The sequence below is a fragment of the Saccostrea echinata genome, unplaced genomic scaffold, assembly GCF_033153115.1.
Source record: "Saccostrea echinata isolate AGI-Se365-2 ecotype Australia unplaced genomic scaffold, CSIRO_AGI_Sech_v1 ptg000051l, whole genome shotgun sequence".
In the NCBI taxonomy this organism is placed as follows: Eukaryota; Metazoa; Mollusca; class Bivalvia; order Ostreida; family Ostreidae; genus Saccostrea; species Saccostrea echinata.
Window position 1 is genome coordinate 5,073,119 of NW_026889800.1, and position 15,736 is coordinate 5,088,854.

General features: G+C 33.5%; 1 long non-coding RNA gene across 1 annotated transcript; it reads left to right on the plus strand.

Annotated features, from left to right (window-relative positions):
* Nucleotides 1–211: 211 nt before the first annotated feature.
* Nucleotides 212–12,985, plus strand: LOC133203582 (uncharacterized). The gene is made up of 3 exons (XR_009723419.1): nucleotides 212–319; nucleotides 533–630; nucleotides 10,657–12,985. It is a non-coding gene; the product is annotated as an uncharacterized LOC133203582 (long non-coding RNA).
* The last annotated feature ends 2,751 nt before the right edge of the window (nucleotides 12,986–15,736 follow it).

Below are 15,736 nucleotides of genomic sequence, written 5' to 3' on the forward strand. Positions count from 1 at the left end.
AATAACCTTAAAAAAGTACAACTGACTTATAGGTGGACCCCTTTATAGGCAAGTATATATACGGTATAGTTTTTGTTGAATTTTGCCAACAGCAAAACACTATATATGAATAATGAATTTTGGAAAAAAAAGATTATTAAGTTTAATGATGCATGTATGTAGTATAGAAATATTGTTCATATGCCTGTACATGGTACAAATATGCATTTTACAGAGTGTACATATGCCAGAATCATATGGACCCCAGACTGTCCCGGGTGATTCCGTTAAGAAAAAAGAGGAAAAATCAGTGCTTGTGCTCATTGGTCATTGGACAAAGGTAAATAGATTTATTTCATAAAACTAAACATGTAAATTACTAGGATATTAAAATATCACAATTAAAATACATGTACTGATTTATATATATATGGATATCAGTTGGTCTCCTTGACGGAGTTAAAAGCATTTGTTATCCCTTTTAAGTGGATCATTTAAATATTATGCAGTTTATTTAGAAGCTCTTTATTATCTGCACTGTTCACTTTTACAGGGTGTATGCCAGAATTTTTTCAAGAACAGTCTGAATCTGACATGGAAAAAATGAAGAAAAACAGCCTTCCTGTTTATAAATCTACATTCTGACAAAGGGTAATTTTGTTTAGTTCAATTAGAAGTGCACATTTAATTTCAGTTGCTTTCCTTAATGATATATTTAATTTATAGCATTTTTATTCCCTTATGAACAATATGTATACTTGTAAAGCATGTATCACAAAATCTTCTGCAAACAAAGTTTTGGGTGTATAGTGTTTGTTGTTTAACGTCTCTCTTGAGAATTTTTCACTCATATGGAGACGCCACCACTTGTTGGTGGAGAGCTGCAAATTTTTGTCCTATACTCAGCACTTACAGCCATTGAGCATTGAGGGATCTTTATCGAGCCAGCACCTACTGTGACATGGGACCTCGGTTAATACCTCTGTCTCATCTGAAGAACGGGTCTCCACGTCCCACAGTGGGATTCAAACTCGCGATGTAAGGATCAGCTTCTTTCTCCGCGACTCTAGAGTAGACGCTCTAACCACTGCATCTGCTCTACTTTGGCAACTTTGGGTATATATAAGCATAGGAATCATCATGTCCATCTGTCTGTTCATGTGTTTGGCCACTTTAATGATTAGCTTTTTTGTTCCAATTCTGGCTGAGATAAATTGATTTAAGTCATCTGAATACAAACAAATTAAGGGAAATTACTATGGTATTGGAATGAACATTTTGGAATACTGTCTAATTGTTCCATTGTAGTTTGTTTCTTTAATGTTGAAATAATGCATCTGGTCTTCCTAATGCATGGCATACACTGTATGCATGTGTAATGTGAAAGTTGGCTGAATGTAAAACAGTTCTTGCGTTATGACAAAGGTAAATAGATTTAGTTCATGTAACTAAACATGTAAATTATTAGAGTATTAAAATCTCAAGTTTTGAATACTGATTTACATGTGGAGAGTAGCTGGTCTCCTTAATGCAGTAATAATACATTTGGTCTCCCTTATGCAGACTGTATATTATATAAATTTAATGACTGACATGTACGAGGGTTGATCCAAAAGTTCGTGGAATTTCTTCATATTTTATTTATTTATTAGTGAAAGTGGTTGAATACTGATTTACATGTGGATAGTAGTTGGTCTCCTTAATGCAGTAATAATACATTTGGTCTCCCTTATGCATACTGTATATTATATAAATTTAATGACTGACATGTACGAGGGTTGATCCAAAAGTTCGTGGAATTTCTTCTAGTGTTGTACCGATAATCAGAAAACATTGATTGTCGACAAAAAATTCTACCGATTCCGATGATCGATTATAGTTTTTCATAATCGATCATCGGAAACATACTTCTAATACAATACATTCTTGAATTATCCATTTCTGGTTTAAAATTTATTTCTTCTTAATGAAAGAAAATGGCATCTGCATCTGATACTAGCCAACTAGCATGAAGCAGAGGTGATTAAGAACCGAAGATGCATATATAGGGCTTAAAAAGAATTATTTTTGTTTCCTGTAATAACCCGACCGACCCATTCAATTTACCCCCGGGTGAATTTTTTTTTCTGCCAAATCTGTGTTTGCTCTTTGGTTTGATCAATCAGCTGATTCTTTTTATTAAAAAAATATTAATTGTATCTTTTATTTGAGATATAAAATATGCAACTTAGTCAACATTCACCTTAAATATAAAGAGTGATCAATTCCCCCCACAACTTTTTGAAGTTCGTTTTCTGCCGCTAGGCAGCCATGTTGGGTGTCCACTGTAAATATTTTTAGGTCTAGAAAGTGTAAAAGAAGCAAAACAACAAAGAAAATAATATATTATGTATTTTATATATTCATGTTAAAGAAATAAATATACATTATTATAACAGTAACTTGATCCGAAGAGTCGTATCACGTCGAGTTGACAGGCGCGGATCATCAGATCAAATGAGACGCGAAGCGTCGAGTTTGATCTGATGATCCGCGCCTGTCAACGAGACGTGATACGGCTCTTCGGATCAAGTTACTGTTATAATGATAAATTTATTATATACCCCCTTTACAACTAGCAAAATATAGTTAAAATAAACTTTTGAGATTAATTATATAAGATTTTTCCATTAAACAAACCATTTTGTCAAGGAACTTTTTGATGCACGTGAAAAATAATGTCATGTTTCTGTGTACTACGTCATCAATTTCAGAGAGGGGTGATATGGATTCAGAAAACCACAGTGTGGTGATCCAGAAAGTCGGATCACACCGTCACGTAATTGTACGAAATCTACAGTAGAATTGAGTGATACACACTTGGGTATATAATAAATGAAATTATTGTAATAGTCTGCTTTTTGTATACAAAACTATGAAGAAATCCGATTATAATCGGTGAAATCGCATCAGAAGCAGTAACTGATTCCAACCGATTATCGATTATGAAAATTAACCGATGTCTCATCACTAATTTCTTCATATTTTTTTTAATTTATTAGTGAAAGCGGTTGAATACTGATTTACATGTGGAGAGTAGTTGGTCTCCTTAATGCAGTAAGAATACATTTGGTCTCCCTTATGCAGACTATATTATATAAATTTAATGACTGACATGTACGAGGATTGATCCGAAAGTTCATGGAATTTCTTCTTATTTTATTTATTTATTAGTGAAAGTGGTTGAATACTGATTTACATATGGATAGTGGTTGGTCTCCTTAATGCAGTAATAATACATTTGGTCTCCCTTATGCATACGGTATATTATATAAATTTAATGACTGACATGTACGAGGATTGATCCGAAAGTTCATGGAATTTCTTCTTATTTTATTTATTTATTAGTGAAAGTGGTTGAAAATTACAAAAAAGAATATAGACACTTGTTGAATTTTTTAAATAAAAAAATATTTTAAATATTAATGATAGTAACTCTATGGCAGTTGCCATAGCAAAGGATGTTTTAAAATGCAGGGGAGACATTTACTCGTTCATTATCATTTTAATTCTTAATACGTGAAATAAGAAAAAACCTGCACTAAGTGGCAAATAAAATGAGAATTTTGTCATTATTACGATTGCTTGACCACTAATATACCTGTCTGTGAGAGTTTTACTGATTTAACTTGATATTTAGATTATTAGTTGATGATTTCTTGTTCATCTTTTAATTGTTAGAGAATGTCACATTTCAGTCAAGTTATAAGTTTTGTTAAAATCTTAGGAACACTCTGACTTAAAGGGGTATACTACTGATACAGGCTGGAGAAAAATGCATATAGCAACTGATTTTCCAGTGGCGTGAGAAATTTAAGAACAATAGAACTTCCATGAGGTTGATTAAAGGTGTGGCTGCTTTTGGAGGGTCTGTTTTTCTCGTAGACAAATTAAGCGTTGATGGATGTTGACCGCTGACGTACTGTGCTGGACTTTGCTACTGAAATTGGAACATCATATGGAAAGATGGGGAGTATTTTAGAAATATGAGTGTAATATAAAGATAAGTCGATTGGTGTGAGAGGATACCCAGGCTTTTCTTGAGAGAAAAAAGGAGAAAAAGGCAGAATATTCTGTAGAATTACTTAGTTGAATTGAACATGAGCTAAGGGTGAGATGCTCCTATAACATGACATGACATACTTAACTTGAAGTTACGTCGAAGTCTCCCCCAGATTTTACAACTATCAGTGTTCAGAAAGCTCATGTGACCTTATTGGTAATTGGAATGTGGTGAAATTTTCCAGTATTGTTGCATAATGACTCTATATTATAAATATTCCTATTGTTTGCTTTCATCAAATCACAATAAAATTTTAGAAATAATTAAATTCCATGAACTTTTGGATTAACCTTCGTATTAGAAAAAAGATGGATCTAAGATTGAACAGGTTATAATTCACCTGAGTCATTTAAATTACTTATTGCTATCTGTTTTTGTTCAGTCATCATGTGTCAAGTATTGTCTGTAAACTATTGAACATTTTCAGCTTCTTTTCTGGAACCAGTTTCAACTAATTTCTCGGTTGAAGTACTGTATAGGGGATTAATTTCAGGGGTTGTAATTTTCATGTTTTTCTCTCCTCTGACACGATCGCGGTTTGTTGAATTCGTGGAATCAGTATATAATAAAGGTTACACGTACCTCCCTTCAATGTCTATATCCGTTTAATCCATAGCATAGCTAGAAGGCATTAATCAGCGTTATGTATTCACTTCACGAACAACACGGTAGATTTATATATACATCAGCAAGTTCGATAGTTATTTGAATGATTTTTTAAAACCAAAATGTCGATAAAAACATGATAATGCAGGTAACAAATACACGTCGTAACATAGTTATGTACGGTTATTCAAAACCCATGACCCTAGTGTTTTGATTGATGAAACATGTAGCGTTGGCTATTAAAACAGTTTTTTTTTTTTACAAATACAGGTTATTATCTGCTGAGTGATCTAAATTAATGTCAAGCGTGATAACTAAAATAATTGAATGACAAGTACGATTCGTAATTACTGAAATGACCATGCACTGCACGTATATTTACCTATCGTAGTCTATTCTCAAATTTCCAAATATAACATGTAGGTTATTGAAAACTTATTCACTGTTTCTTGAATTCACGGATTTATTCACACCGTGAATATAGCGAATATTAACACCGCGAGTTATTTTCCCCCTATACAATATACAGACATAATATAGAAATGATTTTATCGACTTTCTCAATCTATCATGAATTTAAAAATGTAAATATAAGCATTTAATTGTAAGTATTAAACATTTAGCATCTCATAACCAGAGTTGGAAATTACTGACTGCCCGAGGCAGTCTGTTTTTCAGGTAGGCAGGGACAAACTTTAGATTAACCTCGGTGGTCGGGGTCATTTAAACAGGTAGTTCCTGTTTTCCTTTTTTTTTCAGGGTATAGTAAGTCTATAGAAATTATGTAAAATATAGTATATCAAAGGAACACTTCTAGTTAAAAATATGAGATGACCTATAGGACCAATATTGGTTTCAGTCTTTAGAAAAAGCTTATCGATATATGTTCCGGTCACTGACTTTAGGTCACATGTGTGTAGTTTCTTGTTTCTCATGTATTGCTTTAGTTCTACATTAATGGTAATCTAACAACCAAGCTTTATGATAAACGTGATGACTTTAACTTATCAATCATCAACTTCCCTTACTTATTCAGCAGTATACCTTCATCACCTGCATACGGGGTTTATATCTTTCAGTTGATTCGATACACAAGAGCATCCTCTATGTATGAACAATTTTTAAAACGAGGTAAGTTATTGACAAACAAATTGCTGAAACAAGAATATCAGCAGTCTTGTTTAAAGTCATCATTTTGTAAGTTCTATGGTCGATACAATGACCTTGTCAGCAAATACAATTTATCATTAAGTAAAATGCTGACTGACGTTTTTCATACTTATTGTTAGGCCATTATTTACACACTGAATTGTGTATGGATTTTTCCATTGTTTCCCAGTCGTGACAAGGAGCACACAGCGGGTGTAACTGGTCTGCAGGGGATGCTCACTCCTCCATGGCACCTGATCCCACCTCTGATGTTTTGGAGGTCCGTGTTTGCTCTGCTCCTATTTTGTATTTTTTGATGGGCTTTTGAGCTTGAATACTGATTGTTATCTCGATATATTTCATTCTACTCAACTGTGTGTTCATGTGATCCTACCTCAGTATTTACAGAATGATACATCCTTTGTTTGAAGGTCATTCTTGATGTCTGACTGAGTAATGGCAACGGGACATAAAACCTTAACTGACCTTACCACATTCTTTACTAATCTGAAAACCCTCATGCATTTTTAGCATAACATATCGCCAATGCACACATTTTTCCCAAGGAATGAACTGCATCTACTCTGCATAGAACAGTACCTCTCCCACTGACACAACAGTACTATTACACGTCATTATGTTTTTGAAAGGCAAACACAGCAATTATTGCTCGGCATGATTTTTTTTCGTGACACCTGCAGTATCGAGTAACACAAAGTGAATGATTCATGTCCTCGAACAAAGTGTGCTTACAATGAGGTTTAGTTCCGGTTGATTGCGTTTAGTTATAAGAGAATTTATGATCTGCATTTCCATAGATGTCTTTTATATCAACACCAAACATTTAAGGAAGAAAATATATTAAGTAAAATGCAAAAGCCTGTATTAAATAATCAAAGGACAAGTGCACTTAAGCAATGCTTAATGGGCCCTTTTTCAGTGCCGTATTACTTTAGAATGTATTACCAAATTGTTCTCTTTTGGTAATAGTTAAACACAAGTGGACATTTCTAATTAAAATCACATTAAAACATCACCTAAATCAGCATGGATTTGAAACAAATGAAGTTTTTTAAATGCCTATAGATACCCCAAATCCGGAAAAGTCGTACTGAACCTATTTTGAGTTTCGTTTATTTAAATCAAGGGGAGGAGACATTTAAATCAGACACTTGAACAATCTGATGGTGGATCATTGACAGGCACGTTTGCTGAATGATACTTCTTGTGCTATTTTACCTGAGAAAAAAATCGAATGAAGTTGTATAGATACCTGTATCCATAGTGATCAAACTAGGAAATTTGCATGCTTGCATTTGAAATAATACAATAAGTATTAACATTAGTTCCTTTAAATTTTAAAATGAAAAAAAGTGTATTTAGGTGGCTTTCAATACCAGTACCATTGTCTTGCATGAATGTTAAAAATGTTTGACACTTTTATTTATGATGACATTTTAACGACACTAAACTCTCCTAACCATCCCGTGTTCCTAAAACCAAATACATACAAACTTCTCTATGCGGCTTGACTTCGATATAATGATACAAAACGTGGCTATGTTTTACAGTGAGCATCTTTGAGGAATGTTTACCTGGGTAGAACTCACGTGACTACCAGTATTTTAAAAAATATATTCCACGGGTGGGTTCAACATAGGTCATACAGGTAAATAGCTCTTGCTTGTTATAGGAAAAACATTGAACTTTTCATACATTTTTAATATTTAAAGTACAAGCCTAATCATGTACAAATTTCCTACTTTCACACAAGTTTTATAAATGTATAATGCGTTTTTTGTCAATCGCACAAGTTTGTACAATGTTAGGCTGACAATAAACAAAAGCTTTGAAATGAATGACCGTCCTCGATTTACTATAGAAAATCACGAATATTGGCTGACCCCCTACCACATTGTATGGCTTTGCTCTTTGTATATTCATGAATTTCAGCGATAAAATTTGTTGAATCTTGTGGTTTAGATATCAATTAATGATCTGAGATGGAAAATTATGCTTAATTTAATTCTTCATTTTTTCACATTTTACCGGGGCCATAAGTGCACTCGTTCTTTAGTGTTTATACAGGTAAAAAGTTTGAAAAAATAAAAATGTGCCAACAAATGGTTTCGAACCAGGACACTAAAAATGTTCATGGTAAGAGTCTGCGGTCTATCGCTCTGGGCTATGCTGACTATGAGGACATTTGTAATAAATATAAACCAGTATGATAGAAATAGGTTTTCACGTTTTTTGTAGGGTTTTTTTTTTATGAATTTCGACCCTAGGCACCTCTAAAAGAACCTAGTTTTAAATAATTGCTTACTAGATCAAAATCTATCAAAATTTCATAATTTAATTTAGGGGCAGACAAAGAGTGATTATATTGCATCTATCGGGTATAATTTTCTTATCAGAAAATTGTAGAGATATGCAAGGTTAATTAATGACAACATTTATTTTTCCTTTTTGCCTAATACTTTTATGATTTTCACTAATAAATTGATTATTGAAAAAAGCCTTTAATATGACTGCTGATTTTATCTCCATCTGTTAATTTTCAACACCTTTTCTCATGATTATAGTAGATAGAGAACAGATTATGATTTCTAACATTTACTGTTACAGATCATTTCCTTGAGATAGGTGGAACCAACAGTCAAATACAGACACTTTTATGAAAAGTAAAAATCTGGCTCAGGTAAAAAAAAAAAAAATCATTTACAGTTTTAACAATTAGTAATTTTACCTTAATTAACTGGAACAAGATGTGTTTGTGAAACACTATGCACCCGGCGGCAACAAAGTTCGAAAAAGCTATTTTTAGCATATAGGTCACAGTCAAGGTCACAAGGTCATTGACCTTCGTGTCATTTGAAAGAACTTAATGAGTGGAGTATGCATACCAAATATGAAGTCTCTCTCTCTCATGGTTCAAAAGTTATGGTGAAGGTTAAAGTTGACAACAGACAGACAAACAGACAGACAGGACAAAAACAATATGCGCCCCCGATCTATCGATCCGGGCGCATAAAAATCTCATTTGATGAAATACAGGTCAAGAATGAAGAGTTTAAAGCCTAGTAGGGATTTTGGTCAATCATTACAGGTAATCTGCAGTCCCTCTCAAGAATTTTACACTCATATGGAGATGCCACCACTTGCCAGTGGAAAGCTGCAAATTCTGTCCTATACTCTGCACTCATTGCCATTGAGCAGTGAGGGGTCTTTTTCATGCCAGCACCTACTGTGACACAAGGATCATCTCCTTACTTCGCGACCATGGTGCCACGCTTGTGACTAGCTCAGTTTTAAAGAAATCATTCAAGATATTTTTTATCAAACTTAATATGCTGATACATATATAATAAGTAAGACCTAGTATTCAACTATTTCAAAAACTTTTGACTTTTCCTGTGACCTTGACCTCACTTTCCTTCAATTTGCATTTTGCATGGTTTTAAAACCATTTAAAATATTGAAATCTAAGGTTATGCATCTATACATAATTTGGTGAGAATTTATCATCTATATCCATTTTTTTTAGATTTCAATTTCAATTTTAAAGAAACTTTTCAAGATATTCTCATCAAACTTCATACACTAACACAAAATTTCATGTTGCATTACTATATACTCGGCGGGCATACATGTCCTATGGACATATTTCTAGTGTATTGCTATTTCTGTTGTTTGTTTACTTCCGGTCAGTAAGTGCCCCCTAGGGGCAAGCCCCAGTCCTGTTTTCTTTTCCAGGGTTGCAACAGCGCCCCCTAGAAAAACAAGTTGCACCATCCAATCAAATCGTGTTTTGTGCTGCTTTATGCCAATGAAATTAAGGCTAGACAGCATATGTATTATATTCTGACCAATGGGGTTGCCGTATTTTCAAATAATTAGGATAGACTTACCACTTCAGCATTCCTTTCATCACTGAAGTGATATACATGGTCAAAAATTGACTAACTTTCATTTTTGTGTCAACTGCAGAGCAGAACGACACTTAGAGATCACTTTACCTGGTGTCTGTCTGTCCGTCTGTCACACCTTATATCTCCAAAATTTTGAGAGGCAGGGTTTTGATAATTAGCATTTATATATGTTTTTGAGCTCATGATACTATACTTTGAAACTGTATGAAATTCAGTTACCACACAAACTTATATTTAAAGACTATGAAAATACATTGGGATCAGTATTCCACAATGAATCGTGTTGACTGACAAAGTGACAATTAAAGTAAAGACAGTCTGAAATTCCTTTCCTCCGAGGATTGTTGGAAGCACCTACATGTGTATTAATAAAATGATAAATAGTTATTCATCATAATTTCAATTTAATTATTCATTTGAGGACTGGGGAACCATATTTTCTTTGATTGCCAGATTCTATCCCAGTCTTTTACTTTTGGATCCTTTTTTTTCCTTGCAGGCAAATGCATGAACCTCCATGCTAATATTAAATTAATAGCTGACCACTCTTAGATTTATTTACCTCTTTAATGACGATACCTAGCAGGTGACATATACATTCCTTGAAACACTCTAGTTCCTATTTGATTTTCACTAATATAAAGATTATTGAAAAAAGACTAAGGTGCTCTATAGTGATCAGTCTATTCATTCATCTGTCTGTTAAATACACATATCCCTTGTTCAGAATACAGGTGACTCTAAATACTTCAAACTTTATATTTTTTAATTAGATACATGTAGCTGCTTTGGAACATCTGAAAGGTCTATTATATTATCACTAGTTTTACTAGTTTTCTTCATGTAAGTTGAATATATTTTAAACTTTTAAATTTTTATTTTTTCCAGGTAAGAAAGAAATTCAGGAGTTCTTAAATTGCCCTTGGAGTTCTTGGATTGCATCAAACGGCTAAAAGACCTCAACAAAAACAGCGTCTTGAAAATAAAAATGAAAATATTCAGTGAAAAAAAAATGATGAAAGAGCCACTAAAAATCTTCAAGCCTTTGAGCTGAAATCTGGAAGTCAATCTGTGGACTTTACTAGTATGTCCTACTAAGTCATCATTTGTGTATAATAAATACACTAAACTGTTAACACTTGTTAAAATGTGTATAATTTTTAGATATAATTTGTAGCTCACAGACTTCAATAGTTTCATGTAATTTAAGTAATAATGAAAATTTCCTGTTGTCTAGCTAGATTAGAAACTATTATTGTCCAATTTTGGATATTGTGAAATAATTCATCTAGTATGCATACATGTGTGTACACTTACGTGTAAATTAATTGTTACAGCAAATTCAATCGATCATTAAGTTGAATGTTGACTAATGTTTTTCATCGAAATTGTTTACACTGAATTGTTTGTGGATTTTTCCATTTGCCCAATCATGTCAAGGAGCACATGGCAGGAAATGCTTTCTCCTCCATTGCACCTGGTGTTTTTAGAGGTCTGTGTTTGCTCTGCTCTAATTTTGTATTGTTTCAATGGACTTTAAAGCTTGATCACTGTTGGTAATCTTCATATTTCATATACTATTAGAGTACTTGAAGAAAACTGTAAAGATTTAACATACAGTATAATGCATGTATATTGCACTTTAAGTACAGTGTATGTGGTTAAGAAATGATAAATCCTCTCATAGTGCATTGAATTTGTTGAAAATTAGAAAAATGTGTTGAAATTTTTTTTGAAATAATGTTAGATTGCAGTTTTTTTAAATCATGCAAGTAAGAAGTAAGAAATTGCTAAATATTTTTTAGCTTTTCTGGACAGTCTAGATGAGTTCTTACTATATACCTAGCATTGTATCCCAGTTAAAATTTAAGGAGCAAGGTTCATTCCTAAGCTCTACCTGGACAAACTTGCATGGATTAAAGCACATTAACAGATTTACTTCAGATGCTTGACCTGATCTACATTTTCCTCATGTGTTTTTTTTTGTTTTTGTTTGTTTGTTGTTTAACATCCCTCTCAAGAATTTTTCATCCATATGGAGATGCCACTACTTGCTGGTGGAGAGCTGCAAAATTTGACCTATACTTTGCACTCAGGGCCTTGAGCAGTAAGGGATCTTTTTTGTGCCCACATCAACTGCTAGGCGGGACCTCGGTTTATATGGTATTATCTGAAGGACTGGTCCCCACATCCCCAGTGGATTTGAACCTGAGACTTAAGGATTAAATCCTTACTCGTGACTCTAAATTACAAACTCTATCCTTTGCACCACATGGGGGATTTCACAAGATTAAGTGTTTTGAGCAGTCCTATTCTCATGTAATTATAAACTCTATGTTGAACAAACCTGCAAAGATGATGTATGTAAATGTAAATGTTTCAGGGTACCAATCCTTGATTTGACTTAGATTTTCTGGATTAATGACCAGTTTTTTTAGAGAAGGTTCATTCAAAGTAACAATATACTCTTTGGTGATCAGTAAACATAGATGATATATCCTGCTTCTGATGCTGGATGTAACATACATTTTCAGGGTTATTGAGCAGTTTAATCTAACCCAGACCAACTTGCATAGATTTTGGATCCAGGTGATATACATTACCAGAGTGTTTGTTGAGTGAGACTTTGCCTTACTAGTAGATAACATTTATAGAAGTGAGCTTTGTATTCTTTGATTAGGTATGTTTTTTCTTTGCTCAGGATATATATACCATCAGTGCCAACTACCATACATTTTATATAATAGATGTAGCTGTTGTTCAACTGAATATGATAAAACTGTGGATGAAAATAATTTGATTTTTGTACCTTTGAATGTATTGAATTAATTTGTAAAAGCTGTTATGATACAATGTTTGATATTTTATAAAAGTTTTTAGCATATGCAATCAATAAATGTATCAACATTTTTATTTTATTATACTTTTTACCCTGCAAACTTCTTAAAAACAGAATAGTAATGATCCATTTAACTGATACTAGGTTAGTGTCACATTGTACTGGTATATCATGTATACTGAACTGTAAATAAGAAACATCTAAATAGGTAAAATCACAGCATGAATCATTGGATTATGTAAGAAGTGGACTATCTTGTGCTTTGGTATGGTATTGATAATAAATGTTAAACTATCATTTTTTTTTCAAATTAACAAAGGATATGCTTGAGTGACTGTATTTTGACTAGCAGTAAAAATAAAATGATTTTTAAGCATTTGAATTATTTTGATTCATGGTCTCTGCAAGTTTAATGATAGCAAATATGTATATTGAACATGGCATCCACATACATGTATTGCTATACTGGATGGGGCATGACTTTTACTGAATCTTAATCACAACCTTGAAATTTTATGTAGTACATGTACTCTTGGTTTCAACTGGTCAAATGTATTCTTAAATCAGAAAGAATTTAAACAAATGTAGGCATAGGTCAGAACTTCATCAATTAGTTGGAAAGCGAATGCACTCGGTGACGAAGCTGGGTATAAATAGCAGGAAAAACTACTTGATGTCCACTGTGAACTTTGTGTCCTCAACAAAACAATATGGAGTATACTATACTTGGTCTAAAGAATAATCTATGTCTGCATTCACTTTTAGGTTAAACTGTTTTGGGCATTGAGAGTTTGTTTGTTGTTTAATGTCCCTCTGGAGAATTTTTCACTCATATGGAGATGCCAACACTTGCCGATGGAGAGCTGCAAATGACCTATGCTCGGCACTCATGGCCATTGGGCAGTGAGGGATCTTTTTCATGCCAGCATCTACTGCGACACTGGACCTCTGTTTGTATGAAGGACCGGTCTCTACGTCCCACAGTGGGATTCAAACATGTGACAAAAGGATCAACTAACTCCACGACTCTAGAGCAGAGGCTCTATCCACTGTACCACGTGGGCGACAGCATTGAGAGTAATGTGGATATCAGAACAAGCTACTCTGGGCTTATACTCTCTATATATTGATTGATTGTATGTTGTTTAACATTCCTCTCGAGATTTTTTCACTCATATGGAGACACCACCACATGCCGGTGGAGATCTGCAAATTTTGTCCTATACTCGGCACTTACGGCCATTGAGCATCGAGGGATTTTTTTTCGTGCCAGCACCTACTGCGACACAGGACTTCGATTTATATGGTCTCATCTGAAGGACCGGTCTCCCCATCCCACAGTGGGATTTGAACCTGCGACGTAAGGATCAACTCCTTACTTCGCTACTCTAGAGTAGACGCTCTAACCACTGCGCCACGGGGGCAACTACTCTCTATTTAAGTCACTTGTGCAATGACTTTAGTTTAATTCAAAATTTTGTACTGATCATGTTGAGTCACATTAGCACAAATATCTTTCTGCTGACCTTGACTAATGACCATCCGCAACTATTCTGGTTGGAAACAATATGTTAATTAATGCATAATAAGTGAAATTACTATGAAAGAAAAATGGTCTACTTAAACCACAAGTTATATTTATAAAAAATATACACTGGTCTCCTTAAGTCATATGAGAGAAACATAAAATATTAAGGAGACCATTTTTTTCATATATTCTTAGGAGGCATTTATTATGAAAAAATAAAGCAAGAGTCGACTAAATGGTGTTCTATAGATCTTTGATCTGGTATTTCTTTTTAGAAAAAAGCAAATTTAAAAAATCTGTATATTGTCTCCTTAAGCCATATATAATGGTCTGGTCTCCCTAGTCCTTAAATCAGAGTTATATATATATATATATATATATATAAAGCACAAAGAAATTCACTTTTCATAAGGATACCCATTTCCACCCCAACCAGGGGTTGAACTCTCGACCTACGGAATCGGTCTCCTAGCAGTACAGGAACAACGCGCTAGACCGCTCGGCCATCTAGTAGGTAAGTCAAAAAACTTGCTATTGATATTGTATGTAGTTCCTATTGTGTATTCTTCCGCGCCTCGACAAGATTTCGTGTGTGTTACAGGATTTCCAATGGATTTCACAAATAAAATTACATTGAATGTTAATATATAAAGTTAAAAAATGTTTGACTCTACTACCGTATAATATAAAACTGATATGTAAGAGGAATATTATCTTCTAGACCAGCAATGATGATTTTCAATATAAGAATTTTTTAAATTAATATGAAGTTTACTTACTCCTTAAAAAAAACCCAACCAACCAACCAACCAAACAAACAAACAAAAAAAATTAAAATCATAGATTCATAGGAAATAAAATAATCAATTTAGAATAATTAGTACTTACCTTTGGGATAAAATCAAGACAACTGGATTTATCACCAGGCGACGCCTTCTTGTTGGCTATTTTGTAAAAAATATTAATAATTGCCCTTCTTATACGATGTAGTGGTCACTTTATCCAATAACTGTAAATGCTGACCAATCAGGAAGATTCTAAATTCGATACATGAATATTTGAAATCTTTGTGCTAGTTAAAAAGACATCTATTTCATTTTTTACTTTCTTTAATTCCTGCGTTGACCTTCATAAACATGTATGGTGGACATCTTATCCTGTGACAGCTGACAAATCAAAGCCATTCTAAGTTAATTATTTTAACTACGCAAATGAAAATCCAGTCATCAAGCTCATAATCGACAAATAAATCGGAAACTTTATGACAGCTGACTGATCAAGTAACTTACTTCTTAACATAAGTCAAAGTGGAGATATTATTAAACATGTCCATTATTCCTCTTCCATAAAAAGGGAATTTCCTTGTTTATTACTTTACAAATAAAATCGAATATGATATTGCTTTATGTATTGTAACCGATTAATTCAAATTATAGGGGTTTGCTATCATCATGTTGTAAACATATAGAGTCTACATGCATTTCTGTCCACTATAGGTTTTAAGTGAATTGGCGAATAGCACCATATATGTTACTTATTATGCCTATTATTATGTAGTATAATTTAAAAGACATAATCAAACCAGTGAATTAACAACTCCA